The 23,638-nt window shown below is 38.9% G+C and overlaps 1 pseudogene; it reads left to right on the top strand.

Annotated features, from left to right (window-relative positions):
* The first annotated feature begins 247 nt into the window (after positions 1-247).
* On the top strand, positions 248-22,884 carry LOC116537305 (annotated as a pseudogene).
* The last annotated feature ends 754 nt before the right edge of the window (positions 22,885-23,638 follow it).

Below are 23,638 nucleotides of genomic sequence, written 5' to 3' on the forward strand. Positions count from 1 at the left end.
TGTAAAGGATACAAGCCCAGATAGTATTTTAACGCCTTTTACAGTATTTGCTTCTTTTTCGTACTTTGATTATAAATGTTTTAATTAAAAAAATTAATGATAAATAATTATTGCTGAATATTCTAAATATCTCTGCAAGATACCATCAAAGGATAATGTAGAATTCTGGAACAGCAACTTTAGGAGCTGTTAAGGGCAAGAAAATGGAGCAGATATCAAATCCAAGTTCTTAGTGGTTATGCCCACAATGGGTTACCACAGCTTTCTATTGACAACTAATATTAAACATGATAGTACCAAGAAGCATTCCAGTGAGTGTTCTGGATTCAAAATAGTGTTCTGTGTTCATTGAATAGCAACTTCCTGACTTTCACGTTGCTAATTTCTTTGTTGTTGTTGTTGTTGTTATTATACTTTAAGTTCTGGGGTACATGTGCATATTGTGCAGGATTGTTACATAGGTATACACATGCCATAGTGGTTTGCTGCATCCATACCCCCATCACCCACATTAGGTATTTCTCCTAATATTATCCCTCCCCAATCCCCTCACCCCCTGCTATCCCTTTCCTAGCTCCCCCACCCCCCAACAGGCCCCAGTATGTGATGTTCCCCTCCCTGTGTTCAACTGTTCTCATTGTTCAACACCCACTTATGAGTAAGAACACGTGGTGTTTGGTTTTCTGTTCTTGTGCCAGTTTGCTCAGAATGAAGAAAGGACAGGTTCAGCTTACAGTTTCACAGAATAGTGCATTTAATTCCTAAACAATGCATTTCTTCTTCAGACAATAGGACTTCAGAATCTACTAAACCCTAAGGTCTTGAAGACTGTACAAATAAATTACTACAACATCTATTGCTTGCAATAGTATAAGGGGCTACATCCACTTCTTAGTTCCAGACTTACGCATTCTACTTGCAGAGGTGATAACATGCTACATTGACCTCCTTCTTTAGGACAAGAAGGACATAATTTTTTTCATTATAGAAGATATCATCTTTTAGCTTTTAGTTAATCAATCTACCAATATAGAGTTAATTGCTTTAAGTGATTGGGCATACTATAGTATGTGTTTTCAAAATATCACAAAAGCTGATACATCCTGTTTGTGACTATTTATTTCAATGGCCTTGTGTGGGAGATTTTTTAGGTGTAAAGTTATTTGACCCTAAACTCAATTATTGATTTATATTACTTCTGTGAAACGGACTATCCTAATAAACACATGGCCACCTCTCAATGGAAAGTTCAGAATATGGCAAGGCAAGAAGCATTTAAGAATCATGATGGAGCTCTAACCATGTAACCTAATTTAGATTTTTTGAAACAAAGGAAGTGGGATATAACAACAATTCCCAGTACCTGTCTGGAGATTGTGAAAAAAAGCCTAACCTGCCACAACATCATCAAGCTATTTCTCATTGAGTATTCCATGTACTCAGCTCCCTGGGTCCCTCTAAGGAATATCACTGGGAAGAGGACACCTTCTGTCAGTCAAGATAGATAGACAAGTTTGGAGATTTAAAATTCTTACTATCCTGTCTAATATATTTTGTTTACATAGTCATGTAACTTTTTGAGGAAAAAAACATTTAACTTGTTCCTTAGTCTGTGACTTTATGCTACATTTCAATGAGATGAGTTTTTGGGGCAGTGTGAGTAAAATTAAGTTGAAACTTAAGTTCAAGTGCAATACCCGTGTTAATACCAATGAAGTTATTTACGTAACTCTCATCTTGAAAAATGTATTCTTTATTTAGAGGTAATGTGTGGCATATTATCACAATGAAAAAGACATTCACAAAGTTCATGAAGAGTGATATTGTAAGAAAAATTTAATGTAGGTGTGATATTGAAAAATACATATTTGGTCTTCCACCCAGTATTCTGTCATAAAACTACGAAAGTCATTAGAATCTGCAAAATGATGTGTTTTTGTAATCTAATTAATTGGCGATGGCTGGCAGTTTCTATGTAGCTTCAGAATGAAGGACTGTCTTTGGAAAGGCCAAAGCAGGATTAGAGAGTTGGGACTTTCATCTCCATCCCTCAACTTCCAGTAAGGGTAGATAAATTAAAGGTTAAGTTGATCACCAATGGCCAATGGTTTAATCAACCATGCCTACATAATGAAGCCTTTAAAAAAAATTCAAAAGGACAGCATCCATAGAGTTTCCAGATATGTGGAGGTAAACATATGGAGGTTCCTGGAGAATGGCACATCTCAGGAGGCTGCACAGGCTCCATACTTCTTCCACTGTACCTGTATTTTTTTTTTTTTTTTTTTTTTTTGGTATGGAGTCTTGCTCTGTCACCCAGGCCAAAGTGCAAAGGCGTGATCTTGGCTCACTGCAAACTCTGCCTCCCAGGTTCAAGCTATTCTCCTGCCTCAGCCTCCCTGTAGGGAGCCGAAGCAACATACCCTATCTGTAGAGATCAGCAGCAGAGCTGCTGTGAACTTTCGTTGAACTTCAGGGGAGTGAAACCACAGTAGGAGAATGTGTATGCCTGAGAGAGAACAGACAGGCCCAGAGAGATAACCACTTTGACCTTGCTGCAAGACAGCTTTTAGCTGAAATATGAGAATAATAATCACAGGCTGTTCTAAGTAACTGTACCCTCCCTTTGCTATGTGCTTTATGAACTTATAAAATAAAGTACATTAGGACAGGCTGGGGCTGTGAGAGTGACATTCTCACCTCTCAGACCGCATGGTGCAGCTTTCTGCATCTCTATGTCTGGGTCTTTCTTCAAGGACCTCTTAGGTCTTTGAACCCTTGTGCAGTGCGGGATGAGGCACATGTCCGGAGTAGCTGGAACCAGAGGTGCATGTCACCACACCCAGCTCATCTTTTGTTGTATTTTTAGTAGATACGGGGTTTCACCGTGTTAGCCAGGATGGTCCCTGTCTCCTGACCTCATGATCCACTCGTCTGGGCACCCAAAGTGCCAGGATTACAGGCATGAGCCACCGCATCTGGCCAATAATTTTTATAATAAACTAATAAATGTGTTTCGCTGAGTTATCTGAAGTGCACTAGCAAATTAATTGAAACCAAGGAAGGAGTTGGGGGAATGCTGATTTGCAGCTGGTTGGTTAAAGCATAGGTAAAATATATTGGGGCTTCTAACTGGCATTAAGGAATGTCTTGTTTGGCTGAGCCCACAACCAGTGAAATCTGATGCTATCTTCCAAGTAGCATCAGAATTGAATTGGAGGACACCCAGTTGCTGTCTACTGAATAACTGAATAACTGAATAACTGATTCCTTGTTTGATGTGTGGGGAACACCCTCTACACATTAACATTTTGTCACAGAAGTCTTCCGTTTTGATTGTTGTTTAGTAAGAGAATAGAAACACTTTGAGATTATTATTTTTTTTTGCACACAGTACAGACATATTGTACAGCCATCATGTCCAGGAGCTGGCAGAAATATTATCTCAGATGAACATATGATGTTGCATATCATTCTCTGAGTAAGAGTTTAGTACATAATTTAAATGTAAAGTTAAAACATTTACTTTCTCTTATGGTTGGAATGTGTGTGTTCCCTCCAAAATTAACGCCGAGGCTAAATCTTCAACACAACAGCAATAAGAGGTGGGGCCTTTCAGAGATAATTAGGCTTTACATTCATAAATGCAGTAGTGTTTTATAAAAAAAACTTGAGGACAAGTTTGTCCCGTATGTCTCTTCTACCACCTGAGGACAAAGGGACAAGGGCCTATGTTGGAAGCGAGGGCAGCCCTCACTAGACACTGAATCTGCTTGGTCCTTGATCTTGGACTCCCAGCCTCCACAAATGTGAAATAGAAATTTTTGTCCTTTATTGATTACCTAGCTTCAGGTATTTTGTAAAGCAGCACAAATAATGTAAGACACTATCTAAATCAGAGGGATATAAAAACAGGAAGGATGGGCCTACATGCCTTCATAAGTGTCTGCTCACACTCAACATGAAGGGGGATCCCTCCCAAGAAAGGATGTCCACTCCACACATACCCCTACTTTTCTGGGGGGAGGGGGCTCTGGGAAAGAGGGAATGAGGAGGATGCTGGCGCCACTATACACTTTTCCCTCAATTTCAACTTTTTTTTTTTTCTGCACCTGCCACAGAGGTCCCAAGACCAGGGATGCAAGTGTCCCTGCCAAAAGTAGGGATAATCCCCAAGTCAGAATCTGCAACTATAACTTTAAACCTTTGTTTCAGAATTTTTAAGGACCTGATAAAGTTGAGTGTGCATTCACCCTACCTGGTGAGGTTGGAACAGTAAACACTACTATGGTGGATAGTGGTCAAAAAAGTCCATTAGTTCTGTATTTATAGAACCATATACTATAAAAATGGTAGAAGGCTGAAGAGAAATAACTTTCTAGACTAGAATTGATGCTAGCAACCAGGGCCTGCACAGCAGGTGGACCTCACAACACTTCTAGAGATAGAAAATTTGGGGTAAAAATAAATGACAGATTGAGAGAAAGAGAAATTATGGCTGAGGACAATGAAATGAATAAGTGTGTTACACAATGAAGGTAATCCAGCAATATATTATTATCTCCAGAAAGGCTCAAAGCAAGAGCATCATATTATCTCTTAGCAAAATTATACTAGATGTCGAAGTGTAAAGCTGTATGTTTGCCAAGATCAGCCCCACTTTTAGAACCTGACAAAGTCAAATGGTATCCTGTAACATTGAGTGACCTCACATTGGGAGACACTCTGTTGTACCATACCTTGATGAACTGTTAATGGACCAACTGTTAATGACTAAAAGGAACTCTAGTAAATAGCCAGTCTTTTGACTCCTGTTTGTCAGACTCTGTCTACTACAGAGGATGTCATTTGGGAAGAAATTTCTGAGATTTTCTTTCTACTAGAACTTTAAATTGTGTTTTTATATGGCTATCAGAAAACAGAAAATTGCATACCTGCACATTTTGATTACAAAATGCTTAGAAACTCTATAATGGACACGATATAATGACAGCATGCCCAACATGCTACAGTGTGCTTATTAAAAACACATCACTTTTGATTTTATGGATAGAAAGTTATCCACAAATGTGAATGTAAAAAAACAATGGATTCCTGGCAGAAGTGAAGCAGTAGGCATTTTATGCTGAATCTGAGTTCCCCTGGGAGACAGCTCCACCTTAAAATAAGGAAGGATATGGGAGGCCTTTTGGTATACCCAAACTAAATTACATTTTTGTATGACTACCACTTATCTATACACATTGTCTGGCGTCTAATATTTTGGGGTGCAAAACATGTATTCTAACTTTGCTCAGGTTATTACTATACAGTGGAAACAACATGCTTAGTGGATTAAATGATACTGGTTCATGAAACAGAGTGCCTTAGGAGAGATGAGTGCCATTTCATCTCTCCTGGGAATGGCTGGATTTGCTTTTAGTGAGAAGCAGCATTCAGGGAAAAAAAATAATTATAGAAAATTTTCTTCCAGGAAATAAAAAATGAGAGTCATCCTGGAAAGATAATGAGGCTTTAGCTAAGTGGGACAGGCAGTCTAAACAATGTTGGATAATGCTAGAGCCTATCCCCTGGAAAGAGCCTGTGAGTAACTCTAGTAAATTATTCTGCTAAAGAATGGGGTCATAATTTGTAGCAAAGACAGACAATTGTTAGTGGATAACTCGGAGACCTGCTGCTTGCAACTGGCATCTGAATTGAAGAGCAGTGAAATTAAGCCCTTTATTTCTGGATTCTGGTGCTATTGCCTGATAGATACTGTCATATTGAGTTAAATTGTAGAAAAAAACAGTTGTCAGCTGAAAATTAAATTGAATTGTGAAGGTAAAACGTTCATATATTGCTGGCTGGAAGTTCTATGTTGCGAGTGAACATATAGAAAATCAGAGTTTCTTCCTTAATCATTTTCTAATATAGGCATTTATAGATATAAGTATTCCTCTGAGCATTGCTTTCACTGTATCCCCAAAATTTTGATATGTTGTGTTTTCATTGGTTTTAAAGTATTTTTTAATTACTCTTGTGATTTTTTTTTGACCTGTTGGTTGTTAACATTAATAGCATAAAAATACTCTGCTCCTATATAGTTTCATCACTCTTCTTTTTCAGCTATTCAAGTGACAAATTATCTCTGTATATTGGGTGCCCAATAACATGGATTACTAATTGTCTTTTAAGCAAGTGTTTTCTAAATTATTAAGAAAATAGAAAGTAGAATCAAAAGCAACATTACAATAGTATTTTCTTATAAAATTGTCATGAATTTACCTTCACTACAAATCTTTTTTCCTTTACATGTGTTTGTGTTACTGAAGAGCAGCCATTTATTTAGAACTAAAATATTTTCTTTTGCATATGGTTTGGAAATAGTACACTTTCTCTGCATTTTTAAGATCTAAAAATGTCTTAATTTCTACCTAATTTTTGAAGAACAGTTTTTCTGGATATATGTTGTGTCTGACCCAGAGATGCTGACCCAGCAACTCATGAGCAAATACACTCAGACATAGATATCCAGTGAAAGAGTGGACTAGGGGTCTGGGCCACTCTCAGACACCAAGGAGGATGCTGTAAAGAGTCAACAGCCATGGCCCTCACCAGCTGGTGTTGCAGACATTTATTCAGTATAGATGTAATGGCAGAGGCTTTCAGTCAACATGCTTGTGGCTAATTAATATGATCACCCTCCGTAGAGACAGCAGTTCTAAAGATGATTAAAGGCCAGGTTCCAAGGCCTAAGTAAACTAACTTATCTAGATAAATTTCTTTACATCCCCTTGTTATCTAACCTAAGCTTTCAGGCACCAGATAGGAGAATCTGGCTGCCTTCAGCCAAATCCTATTCTGAGGCTTTTGCAAGATCCTCTGACCTTCAAAGAAGGTTTGTGTCCATTTTACATTTTTTTCCACTACCATGACTGAGCTCCTACATCTTCTTTTTTTCTTTTCTTTTTTTCTTTTCTTTTCTTTTCTCCTCTTCTTCTTCTTCTTCTTCTTCTTTTATTTTTTATTTTTTTTGTTGCATAAGGTCTTGTTGATTGAAGAGCACAGATGTGTGGAGCAACAGATCTGTCACAGGTGGCGGTCACTGCTCATATTCTGGCTTTGCAGCCTAGAATTAGTAAATAACATAAGACAATCACGAGTATAATCAACAACATCTTTTTCCAATCAAGGAGTGACATGCAGTATTACTTGGCACCTCAGTCTAATGTGTGCCATTACTGAGGGACACCACTGGGGATATGTTAATTCCTCTTAGTTAAGCAGTCATGTCGGTAGAGGGCTGGTAAGGGCGTATCTGCCTAAGTAACGTGGGGAAAAAAGCAGGTTTAAAAATGGGCTCAATAGAGTGTAGCAGGTACAGGTTGCAGGCAGAGTGAGAGAATAAAAAAGGAAAAAATTATCTGGAGTGAATGGTGTTTGTGTCCAGAGTGTTATTCACTTAGCCTTCTAAGTTGCCTTCTTCAGCATTCTATTTGGGGCCTGTGTTGTCCGAGGAATCCACATTGTCTGGAGCTGTGAGTCCTACAGGGTCATCTCCTTCATTTCTGGTATCAGTTGTGTCCCATCCACACCATGGTATGGTTTGATCTGTCCTGCTGGAATCCAGAGAGGACCTAGGGGGTGTGAATGCAAGCATATCTTCTTCTTCATTTAAGCAAATCATTTGGACCATACCGTTTATTACTATTTACATCCTTCCATAAAAATGTGGGTTTTATGTCTGGAGAGGTTTTAGCAAAGTGCTTTTCTATAGCTAATTTAAATTGTCATCTAAATTAAAAAAAAATAAGCATAAATAAGGCTGTGCTAGTAGTGTTTCAGAGTCCTTACTCATATTCCCACTTTTTTGTTTTCTGAGCATATTTTTAAGGGGGGAGTGGTCACGTTCTATAATGGCCTGTCCTTGGGGGTTATACGGGATGACTGCGGAATGTTGGATGTTTTATGTATGACAAAACTGTTGAAATTGTGAGCTAACATAAGCTGGACCTTTATCAGTTTTAATTTTTGTGAGCTGCTACATAAATACAAAAGTTATAGGACGAAGTTTAATGACATATGAAGTGGACTCTCCAGGAAGGGCGTGTGCACTAATTAGCTGAGTGTTGGTATCAATGGATACATGTACATATCTTAGTTTTTCAAACTCAGCGATGTGTGTAACATCTGTCTGCCATAATTGATTAGGTTCTAGTCCTCTAGGGTTAACACCTGTTGAAGGAGCGGATGTGCCTATGAGCTGACAATCCGGACACTGTAGAATAATGTATTTAGCTAGTCTTTTGGTACGTTAAAATTGTTTAGTTAAGTTTCTCCAATCTTGGTGGAAAAATTGCTGCAATTAGGCAGCTTGGTCAAGCAGTGATGTCATAAACTATAGATCTGCTTGATCATTTCCATAAGCCAATGGGCTAGGCAGTGAGCTCTGGGCCTGAATATGTGATAAAAATAGGATATGTGCGTTGATCTAGCAATTGCTGAAGTTAGAGAAAAAGTGCACACAAGATGGGCTCCATAGTGGACTTATTGAGGGCTGTCTCAAGGTTCTGCAATAAATAGAGTAAGCAGAGTTACTAACAGTATTGTTAGGCCAAGTGGAAAAAGTTTTCAGGGCCAATGTTAAAGCTTCATCTTCAGCTCTCTGAGTGCTAGCATATCCAGACTGAGTGAGGGAATTATGTGGTTTCCATCAAACAACTGCTTTTCCATGTTTACCAGAGCCACTGATAAACTGTGTTAAAGCATTAGATACGGAAGATTGAACTACTTTTATAGCAAAACCACAGAAGTATGAGATAAGAACTGAAGGAGGCTTGTCATCAGGAAAGGCATGCTCTATATGGCCTGTGTACAGAAGGAGCTATTTGCAGGTCCATAGAAAATGGCAATACTCTTTTGAATTGCTATTTACTTAAAGGAATCCTGATAATATCAGTGTCATAACCTAGCAACTGATTCCATCGTCTGTGGCCTGAATAGATGTCTTTACTAACTACCTGGATATAGGGAGAGAGTGTTTTCGTCCTGTATGTGAGCAAAAAACCCATTCCACAAAATGTAGCTCTGGGGTCAATTGTCCTATTAACCCTGTAGGGGTGTGTTTGGTAGGAAAGACAAACAATTGAACTGAATAGTGCAAGTCAATGCCACCTAGTTGCCTGTGAGAAATGGCTTATTCTATTCCCTCAATTTCCATTTTTGCAGCATGGGTTAAATACCTGGAGAATCCAAGGCCGTATTGCCTTTTATGATGGAGAACAGGTTTTGCAACTTATCTGTCAGTATCACTAAGGTGGGTCAAAGCCAGTTAATATTGCCTAGCAATTTCTGATAATCATTTAAGGTATATAAGTTACTAATATTTAATTTAACGTTTTGAGGTCTTACTGACCAAGAAGTTAATATGTACCCAAGATATTTCCAAAGAGAAGACATCTGCAGTTTTTCAGGTGCTATGATTAAACCTCCTAACTGTGTATTCTTTACGACTGAGGCATATAAACGTAAAAGTACTGGCTTCCTTTGGGCTGCCAGTAATATATCATCCGTAAAATGAAAAGTCTTGCAATTAGAAAATTATTTTCTACTGGGGAGTAAAGCCTGATTTTCATGATGCTGACACATGGTAGGACTGTTCAGCATTCCTTGAGGAAGCACTTGCCGATGAAATTGACAAGCTGGACTTTCATTATTGATAGCTGGTATTGTATTTTTCTCTATCCTGTTCTGCAAGTAAAATCGTATAAAATGTCTTTTAAGTCAATAACCATTATAGGCCAAGCTTGAGAAATCACCATGGGGAAGGGGAGTTCCTGTTGAAGGGGCTGCATAGGTTGCAGATTAGCATTAATAGCCTATAAGTCATGCAAAAGTCTCCATTTGCCAGACTCTGGGAATGCAGGCAATGGGCAAACTCCAAGGGCTGTTAGATGGTTCTATATGGCTGGCTTTTAATTGCTCCTCAATTAATTCATGGGCTCTTTGTAATTTCTCTCCTTCTAAAGGCTTTTATTCTACCCAGATACGATTTTGAGACAGCTATGTTAGGGATAGAGGAGGAAAAACAGTGGTCTTTATTAGCTGCTATTCTGCCCTCCAAAGGATGTATTGACTGGTGTTTAAAGTTGTTTTAGCTAGCACTGACCAGTCCTATGGGCTCATATGAAAGTTGTTTGCTATGGCCTTCATTAATCCTTTTGCAAATGGGCTAGCCACTTCATTTTCTCGAATGCTTTTTCTTGTCTCTTTGTAAGCATACTCCTGATTGCCTTGTTGATCTTGCATTACTGGGCAGGCCAAGAGCTCGCCTTCTAATGCCACTTGCCTAAGACAGAGTCCCATAGTTATATTGTCTACCCTGTCCTTTTTCCAATTTATTGGGGGAGGGGGCTCAGGCAAAATCTCCATTTCCTCTTTGGTATTTTTACCTGGTAATTGCTGGGCTGAAGGAGAACGTAAGGTAGGTGACCATTCCTCTTCCCTTTCCTTTTTGGATTCTTCTGTGTAGAGTGGGACCATAGCAGCCTTAACTAAGGTCCATAACATTAGATAAGCTGTTTCAATACTTTTATATACTGCTTCTGTTGTGCTGACAACTGTTGTCCCTTGATGAAACCCTAGCCGGAACAATTCTCTCCAACTTGGGAATCCTAAGCGGGCACCAATGACTTACTGACTTACCATCTTACTGACTTACCAACTGTGCAGTCTTCTTCACCTTTGTTTTCAAGGGTTCTGTCATGATCCATGATCTGTTACACTGTTTCTCATGTGAGGCATCAGCTGTCAGGTCTGACCCACAGACCTTGACTCAGCAACAAATGAACAAATGCACTCAGACACAGATAACCAGTGAAAGAGCAGGCTAGGGGTCCAGGCCACTTACAGGCACCAAGGAGGGCGCTGTAAAGAATCAGCAACCAAGGGCCTCACCAGCTGGTGCTGTGGGCATTTATTCAGTATAGATTTAATGACAGAGCTTTGAGTCAACACACTTGTGGATAATTAACATGGTTACCCTCCCCAGAGACAACAGTTTTACAGATAATGAAAGGCCAGGTTCTGAGGCCTAAGTAAACTAACTTATTTAAATCAGTTTCTTTATATCCCCTTGTTATCTAACCTAAGCTTTCAGGCACCAGATAGGAGAATCTAGCTGCCTTCAGCCAAATCCCATTCTGAGGCTTTTGCAAGAACGTCTGGCCTTCCAAGAAGGTTTGCATCTATTTTACAATTTACCCTACCACCTTGACTGAACTCCTACAGACATACAATTCTTTATTAACATTTTTTAGTACTTCAAGTATGTACTTTTGGCTTTAATGTTTCAGATGAGAAATTGGCTGAGATTCTTATGAAGAATGACTAGTTTATGATAAGTCATTTCTCACTTGCTGCTTTCGTTTCTCTGACTGTTTTGACTGCAAGCATCCTGATTATAATGTGTCTTGGTGTGAATCTTTTTTACTTTATTCTTGAGATTTGTTGAGCTTCTTGGGTTTGTAGTTTTATGTACTTAATTCCATTTTTGTTATTTTCTGCCATTAGATTTTTAAATATTCTTTGTGTTTTTTATTTCTTCTATTTCTGGGACTCCCACGTGCGTATCTTGGTTTATTTGATAATATCTCAAAAATTTCTTAGGCTCTGTTTATTTCTTTGCTTTTTTTCACTTTATTATTATTATACATTAAGTTCTGAGATAATTTGCAGAAACTGCAGTTTCGTTACATAGGTATAAACTTGCCATGGTGGTTTGCCATACCCATCAACCCATAATCTACATTAGGTATTTTTCCTAATGCTATCACTCCACTAGTCCCCCACTCCCTGAAAGGTCCTGGTGTGAGATGCTTCTCTTCCTGTGTCCACGTGCTCTCATTGTTCAACTCCCATTTATGAGTCAGAACATGTAGTGTTTAGAACTGTTCCTGTGTTAGTTTGCTGAGAATAATGATTTTCAGTTTCATCCATGTTCCTGCAAAGAACATGAACTCATCCTTTTTCATGGCTACATAGTATTCTATGGTGTATTTGTGGCACATTTTCTTTATCCAGTCTATCATTGATGGGCATTTTGGTTGGTTCCAAGTTTTTGCTATTGTGAACAGTGCTGCAATAAACATATGTGTCCATGTGTCTTTATAGTTGAATAATTTATAATCCTTTGGTTTTATATACTCAGTAATGGGATTGCTGGATCAAATGGTATTTTTGGTTCTAGATCCTTGAGGAACCACCACACTGTCTTCCACAATGGTTGAAATAATTTACCCTTCCACCAACAGTGTAAAAGCGTTCCTATTTCTCCACATCCTCTCCAGCATGTTGTTACCTGATTTTTTAATGATTACCATACTAACTGGCATGACATGGTCTCATTGTGGTTTTGATTTGCATTTCTTAATGACCAGGAATGATGAGTTTTAAATTTTTTTTTATTTTTATTTTTTTGTATGTTTCTTGGTTGCATAAATGTCTTCTTTGAGAAGTGTCTGTTCATATCCTTCACCCACTTTTTGTTTGTTTTTTCTTGTAAATTTGCTAAAGTTCTTTGTAGATTATGGATATTAAACATTTGTTAGATGGATAGTTTGCAAAAAATGTTCTCCAAATCTGTAGGTTGCTTGTTCACTCTAATGATAATTTATTTTGCTGTGCAGAAGTTCTTTAGTTTAATTAGGTCCCATTTGTCAATTCTGGCTTTTGTTGCCAATGCTTTTGGTGTTTTAGTCATAAAGTTTGTGTCCATGCCTATGTCCTGAATGGTATTATCTAAGTTTTCTTCAGGGTTTTTATGGTTTTAGGTCTTATGTTAAAATCTTTATCTATCTTGAGTTAATTTTTTGTATAAATTGTAAGAAAGTGGTCCACTTTTATTTTTCTACATATGGCTAGCCAGTTTTCCTGAAAAAATTTATTAATAGGGAATCATTTCCCTATTGCTTTTTTGGGTTAGGTTTGCCAAAGAACAGCTGGTTGTAGATGTGTGGTGTTATTTCTGAGGCCTCTCTTCTGTTACGTTGGTCTACATATCTGTTTTGGTACCAGCACAATGCTGTTTTTGTTATTGTAGCCTTGTAGTATAGTTTGAAGTCAGGAAGCATGATGCCTCCAGCTTTGTTCTTTTACTTAGAATTGTCTTGGGTATATGGATATATAGGCTCTTATTTTGTTCCTTATGAAATTTAAAGAATTTTTTTTTTCTAATTCTGTTAAGAAAGGCAGTGGTAGCTTGATGAGGATAGTACTGAATCTATAAATTACTTGGGGCAGTATGGACATTTTCACCATATTGATTCTTCCTATCCATGAGAATGGAATTTTTTTTTTTCATTTGTTTGCATCCTCTTTTATTTCCTTGAGCAGTCATTTTTACTTCTCCTTGAAAAAGTCTTTCACATCCCTTGTAAGTTGTATTTCTAGGTATTTTATTCTCTTTGTAGCAATCGTGAATGGAAGTTCACTCATTATCTGGCTCTGTATTTTTCTGTTATTGGTGTATAGGAATGCTTGTGATTTTTGCACATTGAGTTTGTATCTTGAGACTTGCTGAAGTTGCTTATCAGCATAAACATATTTTGGGTTGAGATGATGGGGTTTTCTAAATATACAATCATGTCATCTGCAAACAGAGACAATTTGACTTCTTCTCTTCCTATTCGAATACCCTTTATTTCTTTCTCTTGACTGATTACCCTGGCCAGAACTTCCAATAGTATGTTGAATAGGAGTAGTGAGAGGGCATCCTTGTCTTGTGCCTGTTTTCAAAGGAAACACTTCCAGTTTTGCCCATTCAGTGTAAAATTGGCTGTAGGTTTGTCATAAACAGCTCTTATTATTTTGAGATATGTTCCATCAATACCTAGTTTATTGAGAGCTTTTAGCATGAAGTGGTGTTGAAGTTTATCAGAGGCCTTTTCTGCATCTATTGAGATAATCGTGGTATTTGTAATTGGTTCTGTTTAAGTGACGGATTACGTTTACAGATTGCATATGTTGAACCAGCCTTGCATCCCAGGGATGAAGCAGACTTGATTGTGGTGGATAAGCTTTTTGACGTGTTCCAGGATTCAGATTGCCAGTATTTTATTGAGGATTTTTGCATTAATGTTCATCAGGTATATTGGCCTGAAATTTTCTTTGTTGATGTTGTGTCTCTGATAGGTTTTGGTATCAGGATGATGCTGGCTTCATAAAATGAGTTAGGGAGGAGTCCCTCTTTTTCTATTGTTTGGAATAGTTTCAGAAGGAATGCTACCGGCTCCTCTTTATACCTCTGGCAGAATTTGGCTATGAATCTGTGTGATCCTGGACTTGTTTGGGTTGGTAAGCTATTAATTACTGCCTCAATTTCAGAATTTATTATTGGTATATTATTGGTATATTGTTCCTGATTTAGTCTTTGGAGGGTGTATGTATCCAGGAATTTATCAATTTATTCTAGATTTTCTAGTTTATTTGTGTAGAGGTGTTTATAGTATTCTCTGATGGTAGTTTGTATTTCTGTGGGATTGATGGTGATATACCCTTTATCATTTTTATTTGTCTATTTGATTCTTCCCCTTTTTTTTTCTTCTTTAATAATCTGGCTAGCAGTCTATCTATTTTGTTGATCTTTTCAAAAACTGGCTCCTGAATTTATTGATTTTTTGAAGGCCTTTCGTGTCTCTATATCTTTCAGTTCTGCTCTGATATTAGTTACTTCTTGTCTTCTTCTAGCTTTCAAATTTGTTTTCTCTTGCTCCTGCAGTTCTTTTAATTGTGATGTTAGGTTATCAATTTTAGATCTTTCCTGCTTTCTCTTATGGGCATTTAGTGATCCAGATTTCCCTCTAAACACTACTTTAGCTGTATTCCATAGATTATGGTATGTTTTGTCTGTGTTTTCATTGATTTCAAATAATTTATTTATTACTGTTTTAATTTTATTATTTACCCAGTTGTCATTCAGGAACAATCTGTTCAGTTTCCATGTAGTTGTGTGGTTTTGAGTGAGTTTCTTAATCCTGAGTTATAATTTGATTGAAGTATGGCCTGAAAGATGGTTTGCTATGATTTCCACTTTTCTGCATTTGTTGAAGCATATTGTACTTTAAATTATGTGGTCAATTTTAGAGTAAGTGCTATGTGGTGCTCAGAAGAATGTATATTCCTTTAATATGGGGTGGAGAGTTTTGTAGGTATGTATTAGGTCTGTTGGGTCCAGAACTGAGTTCAAGTCCTGAATTTCCTTGTTAGTTTTCTGTCTTGTTGATCTGTCTAATATTGACAGTGGGGTGTTACAGTCTTCCACTATTATTTTGTGGGAGTGTAAGTCTCTTTGTAGGTCTCCAATAACTTGTCTTAAGAATCCGGCATATTGGGTGCGTAAAGTCTGTTATATGAGATACAAGGATTCCAACCTCTGCTTTATTTATTTATTTGCTTGGTAAATATTTCTCCTTCACTGTTTTTTTTTTTTTTTTGAGCCTATGGGTGTCTTTGCATGTTAAATAGATCTCCTGAATACAGCACACCAATGGATCTTGAGTCTTTATTCAATTTGTCAGTCTGTGTCTTTTAATGGAAAATGTAGCCCATTTAAACTTAAGTTTAATATTGTTATGTGTGAATTTGGTCCTCTTATCATGATGCTAGCTGATTATTTTGCACATTAGTTGATGCAGTTTCTTCGTAGTGTCATTTGGTCTTTATATTTTGGTTTGTTTTTGCAGTGCTGACACTGATTTTTCCTTTCCTTATTTAGTGCTTCCCTTGGGAGCTCTTATAAGGCAGTACTGGTGGCAACAAAATTCCTCAGCATTTGCTTGTCTTTAAAGGATTTTATTTCTCCTTCACTTATAAAATTTAGTGTGGCTGGATATCAAATTCTGGGTTGAAAATCATTTTCTTTAATAATATTGAATATTGAACCACACTCTCCTCTGGCTGGTAGGGTTTCTGCAGAGAGAGCCACTGTTACTGTGATAGGTTTCCCTTTGTAGGTAAACTGACCTTTCTCTCTGGCTACATTTAACAGTTTTTTCTTTGTTTCAATCTTGGAGAATCTGACAATTGTGTGTCTCGTAGTTGCTCTTTTCAAGGAGTATCTTTGTGGTGTTCTCTGTATTTCCTGAATTTCAATGTTGGCTTGTCTTCCTAGGTGGGGGAAGTTCTCCTGGCTAATAACCTGAAGTGTGTTTTCCAACTTAGTTCCATTCTCCAATCAATCATAGGTTTGGTCTTTTCACAGAGCCTCATATTTCTTGGAGGGTTTCTTCATTCCTTTTTATCTTTTTTCTCTAATCTTGTTTTCATGCTTTATTTTATTAAGTTGATCTTCAATCTCTGATATACTTTTTTCCACTTGATCAATTTGACTACTGATACTTGTGTGTGCTTCACAAAGTTCTTGTGTTTTCAGCTCTATCAGACCATTTATGTTCTTCTCCAAACTGGTTATTTCAGTTAGCAATTCCTGTAACCTTTTTGCAAGGTTCTTATCTTTCTTGCATCAGGTTAGAATATGCTCCTTTAGCGCAGAGAAATTTGTTATTACTCACTTCCTGCATACTACTTCTGTAAATTTGTCAAACTCATTCTCTGTCCAGTTTTTTTTTGCTTTTGCTGGAGAGGAGTTGTGATCATTTGGAGAAGACGCACTCTGGGTTTTGAAATTTTCAGCATTTTTGCACTGGATTTACTCATCTTTGTGGATTTATCTAATTTTGATCTTTGAGACTGATTACATTTGGATGGGGTTTCTGTGTGTTGGGGTCTTTTTTGTTTGATGTTGATGTTACTGTTTTTTTTTTTTCATTAGCTTTTATTCTAATATTCAAGCCCATCTTCTGCAGGTCTGCTGGAGTTTGCCGGAGTTCCATTCCAGACCCTATTTGCCTGGGTTTCACAAGCAGAGACTGCAGAAGAGCAAAGATTGCTGCCTGCTCCTTTCTCTGGAAGCTTCATCCCAGAGGGGCACCAGCCTAGTGGCAACTGGAGCTCTCCTGTATGAGTTGTCTGTCAACCACTGTTGGGAAGTCTCTCCTATTCAGGAGGCATGGGTGTCAGGAACCTCCTTGAGGAGGCAGTCTGCCCCTTAGCAAAGCTCAAGCACAGTGCTGGTAGAACCCTCCTTGTCAGGATCTGCTGCTCTCTTTAGAGCTGGTGGGCAGGAATGTTTAAATGTGCTGAAGATGTGCCTACAGCCACACCTTCCTTCAGGTGTTCTGTCCCAGGGGATTGGGAATTTTATTATAAGCCCCTGACTAGGGCTGTTGCCTTTCTTTCAGAGATGCCATGCCCAATGAAGAGGAATCTAGAGAGGCAGTCTGGTCACAGCTGCTTTGCCTTGCTGTGTTATGTCCAGTCTTTAGCATGGTTGGGGGAAAGTCACCTACTCAAGTGTCAGCAATGGTGGACACCCCTCCCCACAAGTTAGTGTCTTGGGTCGACTTCAGACTGCTATGCTCGCAGTGAGAATTTCAAGCCAGTGATTCTTAGCTTGCTTTGTTCCGTGGGAGTAGGACCACTGAGCAAGACCACTTCGTTCCCTGGCCAGAGCCCCCTTTTCAGGGAAGTGAACTGTTCTGTCTTGCTGGAGTTCCAGGAACCACTAGGGTACGAAAAAAAAAAAATCCTATAGCTTGCTTGGTGTCTACTCAAACGGCCGTCCAGTTTTGTGCTTGAAATCCAGGGCACTGGTGGTATAGGCACACGAGGAAATCTCCTAGTGTGTGGAGTGCAAAAACCATGGAAGAAGCATAGTATCTGGGCCAGATAGCACAGTCTCTCATTGCTTTCTATGGCCATGGGAGGGAGTTCCCTGACCCCTTTCACTTCCCAGGTGAGGTAACACCCCATGCTTCTGCTCACCCTCCATGAGTTGCACCCACTGTCTAACCAGTCCCAATGAGATGAACTGGGTACCTTAGTTGGGAAGGCAGAAATCACCTGCCTTTGGCATTGGTCTTGTTGGGAGCTATAGAATGGAGCTGTTCCTGTTTGGGCATTTTGCCAGATCCCCACAAACTCTTAATGACTATATATTATGTGCCAGTAACTGTGCACACTATAGTGCTCTGGATGGACTTATATCCCAAAAGGGAAAAATACACATGTAAAGAGATCATTATAGTAATTGTGTTTTGATTTATTAATTTGTCAACAAACATTTATTAAACAACTATTATTAATTGAGCCCCTACCAGGCACTGTGTTAGGGTCTATAACGGAATAATGTGTCATGTGATTTTTTTTTTCTCAAAGCACTTTGGAAGACTACATGTATAGGCTCCAGCTGACTTAAGCATATAGGATGAAAATGTGGCAAGTGAAGAGAAAGATTTAAAATATATAGTAGATAAATTGTGAATGGTCCTATATACTTTGATAAGGCATTTAGATTTTATCCTAGAAGATATGAAATATATGTAAGACAAATCACGAATGGCCCTATATACTTTGATAAGGCATTTTGATTTATCCTATCATATGAATAGAAAAGTATTGAGGGCTGCAAGCTGAGAGAGGCAAAATCAGGTGTGTGTTTTTGAAGGCCACCTAGGGCAGTGCCATTGTTGGAGCTGTGCAGGAGGGAGGGTATTCAGCAGTTCTTTCCACATCTAGAAAGTAATAATTAGTAAATGTGGACATCTGTACAAGCTGACTGCTCTTTGCATCTTGACACATTTGGTTTTTATTGGTTCCACACACCTTGAGAATAATTGTTTCCTATAATCCATGGAAGGCAACCTCGCTTCAAAGATGTACTCAACTTTTGCAACTCTGCTCATAAATGCACTGCTTCCATTTATCAGACAACATCTGATATGATTATCTTATTTTCACTTATACTCTATCTAAACTAATTTGTAGCAAATCTATAGCATTTCCTGCCATAACCCAATCAATGATGGTGCTGCTGCTGCTGCTGTTGAGGATTTAACAAGGCAATCAAAAATCACAGACTTCCATCTTCTTAGCTACGCTTATCTATATTCACCACTATTAACCTTTGGTAACCAGTTATACCGAAGTATCTTTAAGAGCTTTTTCCAATTGTTGAAAGCAAAATCTAAAGCAAGTTTTAAATCAGACAACACCTGGGCAATGTTTTACAACCAGGTTTCATCAGCAGATTCATGTGAAATAATTAAAAACAGAGATTACCAGGTGTGAGTCCCAGTAAGGCAGGGGGTGAGGAGTGAAATCAGGAATCTGTATAAATGCATGTGTATTCAATGCCTTGGGTGAGGTTATCAATTAAGCTAATTTGATAAACCAATGAAAGCTACTCTAATAAGTTTCTTATAATTAAAGCAGCATTAAGTACATATATTAAGCACATATATATTAAGCACACATTAAGCATATATATTAAGCAGGATTAAGCACATATATTAAGCACATACATTAAGCACATATATTTCTTTCACTTTCATGAAACTTAGGCAATAACTTTAAGTAATTGCTACCCATTGAATGTTTACTGAAACAGTTTACAACAAATTCACATGCTATTTTCTAAATGCTTACTTGTCTTTTCTGCTGTGCATTAAACAGTGTGTTAACTATTAATGAAGAGTAAGGAAAAATAAGAATCTAGAGGTAACTTTAACAGTTAAAAGAGCCACTGAGAAGCATGACTTTTAATTAGCAAAATACACGTGACTCCCTGTGGTATTAGCCAGGACCCTATGATTCATGCTTTAAAGCAAGAGCAGGTGAAGAAAAAGCAACATACTTCCTAAAATAAACTCACCTTCTCCTTTTGTCCACTGTCAATCAGAAAAATTCTGTTTTTGCAGGTAACTGAGTATTTGTGAAGTGGCACTCTACGAAATGAACTCAGTGCAAAATGTATCAAAATGAAAAATAAGAAATGCTAATATTTATTATGCAATTAATATTCTTAGTGCTTTGTCCTCACTCTAAGTTCTTTGCATTTATTTTTGTCCATTTAATAATGCCAGGTATTATTATTATCCCATTTTATAGATAAGACAACAGGCACAGAGAGCTACGTAACTGCTCAAGATGGCTAACAAGTAACAGAGACGGAAACTGAAACCAGGAAGTCTGACTTCAGAACCTATGTTCTTAACCATGCTGCTGTGCTGTTACTAAGAGAATTAGGGGCTTGAACTGAGTCTCTATGGAGCTCCCTAAAGAGACAGAGGAGCTATGACAAGAAACATAGGAAGGAATGGATGTTGAAAACAGGTCAGGCTTGCAAATCAGTATTCAATTCATTATTGAGTTCCTACTCTGTGTTGGGCACTGCATTCAATGCTTTGGGAAATATTACATAAAGATTAATAAGACAGAGTCCCTTCTCATCTTCATTGCTTCTTCAATTGTCAACTCTTACATAAAGCCTCCCTTGACTCTGAGCACTATTATACCACTCTTCACACTGCATTATAAAGTTTTCATGTCTCTCTCTTCTCCCTTAGGCTGTAAGTTCCATGGCCCATCACGGGAATAGACACTATGTCTTAGCTCCTTTTCCAGTGCCTAGATTCTGGGACAGTGTGCTTGAACACTTTGCTATCACTCTTTAGATGTTTCATGAATGCATGAACAGATGAAACACAGATAGAGGGCATGGAAGTGAAATAATATGCTCTGAGATTCACCGTGTGCTAGTGGTAAAGATGGGGAAATATTTTGCATATCCCAGCTCTACTTCAAAGTTCTCACATGTATCATGTATTATGGTAGTATCATATGTCGATACTACCATATGTATCATGCTAGTATCTTTTGCTGAAACTGCATGATTTAACATTTTAGCATACATTATGAAAAAATGCTCACATCTCATCTTTATGCTTCATCTCTTATTTAACATGCTAAACCCTTATAAGCAAGGGCCACTGTATACCTCACTTACTGTGCCAGCCCATGCTAAAGGGATACCTGCAATTGAATCTTCAAAATGGTACAGACCTTTTAAGTGGTTAAATCTAAAAATGAAGGATTAGATAGATAAAGTCACTTGCTCAAGGTTACAGTGCTAGTAAGAGACAGAACTGAAACTTAAATCGAACTCAAAATCCCACACTAATAATAATTGTGTTATTTTTGTGCTCTCAAAGATTCAAATCCCAACTTCACCACCTACTAACTATGTGACCTTGGAAAAATTATTTAACTCCTCTGAGCCTTATTTTTATCATCTTTGAGGTAAGTAAATGAGAACTCCCAGAAATGAAATAAGGATTAATGAGTTCATAAATGTAAAGTGTTAGTCACATAGAAGGTATTCAACAAATATGTATTGATAGTCCCATCAAATAAGATTTTACTAAGTAATTGAGTACATGTGTTAACAATTTATTTAGATAACATAACTTCTATTAATTACTTTGCTATAAAAACAACTATGCTGGAATTTATTCCCTTATTAAAGAGTTCCAAGTTGCCCACCAAATTAAAATTTTGTAAAACTAAGATTTCACGGAAAATTCAGACAGCTACAGATTAAGACTCTTCTATGACTACTTTTACTATCTCTTTTTAATCAGAAAAGACTCTAAAATACAAAGCTCAAAACCTTGTGAAAGGCTGAATCAGTCATTGAGAATCTGGACCCAGAATTTTGTCACATGTTCTCATTTAATCATTGCTAGCTTGCTTCCCCACAAAGGTATGTTTCCTTTTATAACGGAATTCCGTGATGATTAATTTTATGCATCAACTTGACTGGGCTAAGGAATGCCCAGATAGCTGGCAAAACATTATTTCTGGGTTTGTCTGTGAAGTTGTTTCTGAAAGAGATCAGCATTTGAATATGCTGTGGAACAAAATAAAATGAAAAGATGGAGGAAAGGTGAATTCAGCTTTGTGTTTTAGCTGGGGCACTTATCTTCTCCTGCTCTCAAAAACCAGTGCTCCTGGTTCTTGGGCTTTCAGACTCTGACCAGGACTTAGACCATTGGCTCCCCAGTTCTCGGGCTTTTTGACTCAGAATGAATTACACCACTGGCTTTCCCCAGTCTCAAGCTCGCAGACAGCATATTGCGGGACTTCTGGCCCTATGGGGCTCCACTCTGGTACCAAGCTGCTCCCTTCACACTCTCAGCTCTGTTCTGTGGCACTAACACCAACCTGGTGATATATCTTCAGAATGACATGAACCCCAGCACCTACCAGGTGCTGAGCAATCTCAAGATTGGAAGCAGGGCCCTGTTCCACTGTATGCTTCCAGCACTGCTTCTCTGCAACTCAGGGGTTAGCTCTGCCGCTGCTGATGACTATGGGGCCTGTTATCCAGCAGGTAGCCTTTAAGACCTTGGGAACACTCTTCCAGCATCCCCTCCAGCAGCAGCTGCCAGCCCCATTCCTCTACATGTCACTCCACTGGGCCTGCTGCTCCTCATCCAGGACTGCCTCATTTCAGGCCTGTCATCACTGCATACAGAGCTGCTCATGTGGAGACAGCAGCTGCCCCAGCACTTTAGAATGTCTTCCTCTATAACTTTGGTGTGCTCCTGAATCTAGATCTGTATGCTGCTGTTGGCCCTGGCCCAGGCCTCTGGAAGGCTTCACAGCATGGGCAGAACTTGTGGTGCTGAGCCAGGGCTAAATTGACTGCTAATGTCTGCTGTCATGAAGCACAGCAGCAGCATCACACACCTCTTGGTTGTGTCCTGCTCACTGGTGGTCAATGCCGTGCTCTCAGCAGTCTTGCTGCAGCTGCAGCTCACAGCCACCTTCCTCCTGGCCACACTGCTCATCATCAGCCTGGCCACGTGTTCGTACTATGGCAGCCACTATTCTCTGGCCTCCTCCACCCTGACTTCAGGTCCTGTAGATTGGGTGCCACAATCAGAGTCCCCTCCCAGGCCTCCTTCCACTTCCCTCAGCAGCCCAGTAACAACTGCCTTGTGAGAAAAGCTGGAGAAGTGTGAGCAGTCAGGTTATTCTCTGGAGATGCGCAGATGAAGAGGTAGTCCTAGAAGACATGAAGTATGGGTTTGATTAAGGACATTCTTATCATCCTCCTACCCTCTCATCAAGTTCTTTCAGACTCAATAATTAAGGTAACATCAATACCTGGGCCTTGGAAATGATCCTGTCTCTGTTCTGTGCCTTCTCCTTTCTCCACCTAAGGCTGCTTGCAGATCCCAGTATGAAATTAGTACACTCATGATTGTCACTGCTTGGCAGTAGCCCCTATGTAAATATGCCTTTTGATGACCCAAACTGGGTATATTAGTTTGTATGTTTTCTTGGGATTAAAACAATTTATCCTCCATGAAAGCAGATGATCAAAATGGGGTGTGGGCATCAAGTGGCTTTCCTGGCCTACTTTGGTCATCCCAGAAGAGCCACTGCCCCCAAGCCTGGTGCTGGCTGTTCCAGCCCAGCCACGGTGCATGACTCTCCCATAAGGGATATTCAACCTCCCACTGTCATGCAGGGAAAACCCAACTGCCATAGATTGTACAGCCATTACCCCAGCCACTCCCACGATCTCCCCCAGTTCCAGCAATGCCTAGACACATGCCCCCCTGCCATCTCAAGAGTGCTGGCTCCCCATACCTAGCCTTTGTTCTCTGCAAACTCCAGAGAGGGCTGGGGCTTGACTCATCTCAGGGAGTGTTTGTCCTGGGCCCTGACTTAAGCCTATGCTCCTGATCTC

Source organism: Sapajus apella, unplaced genomic scaffold (genome assembly GCF_009761245.1).
Source record: "Sapajus apella isolate SASKATOON/1434 unplaced genomic scaffold, GSC_monkey_1.0 scaffold108, whole genome shotgun sequence".
Classification (NCBI taxonomy): domain Eukaryota; kingdom Metazoa; phylum Chordata; class Mammalia; order Primates; family Cebidae; genus Sapajus; species Sapajus apella.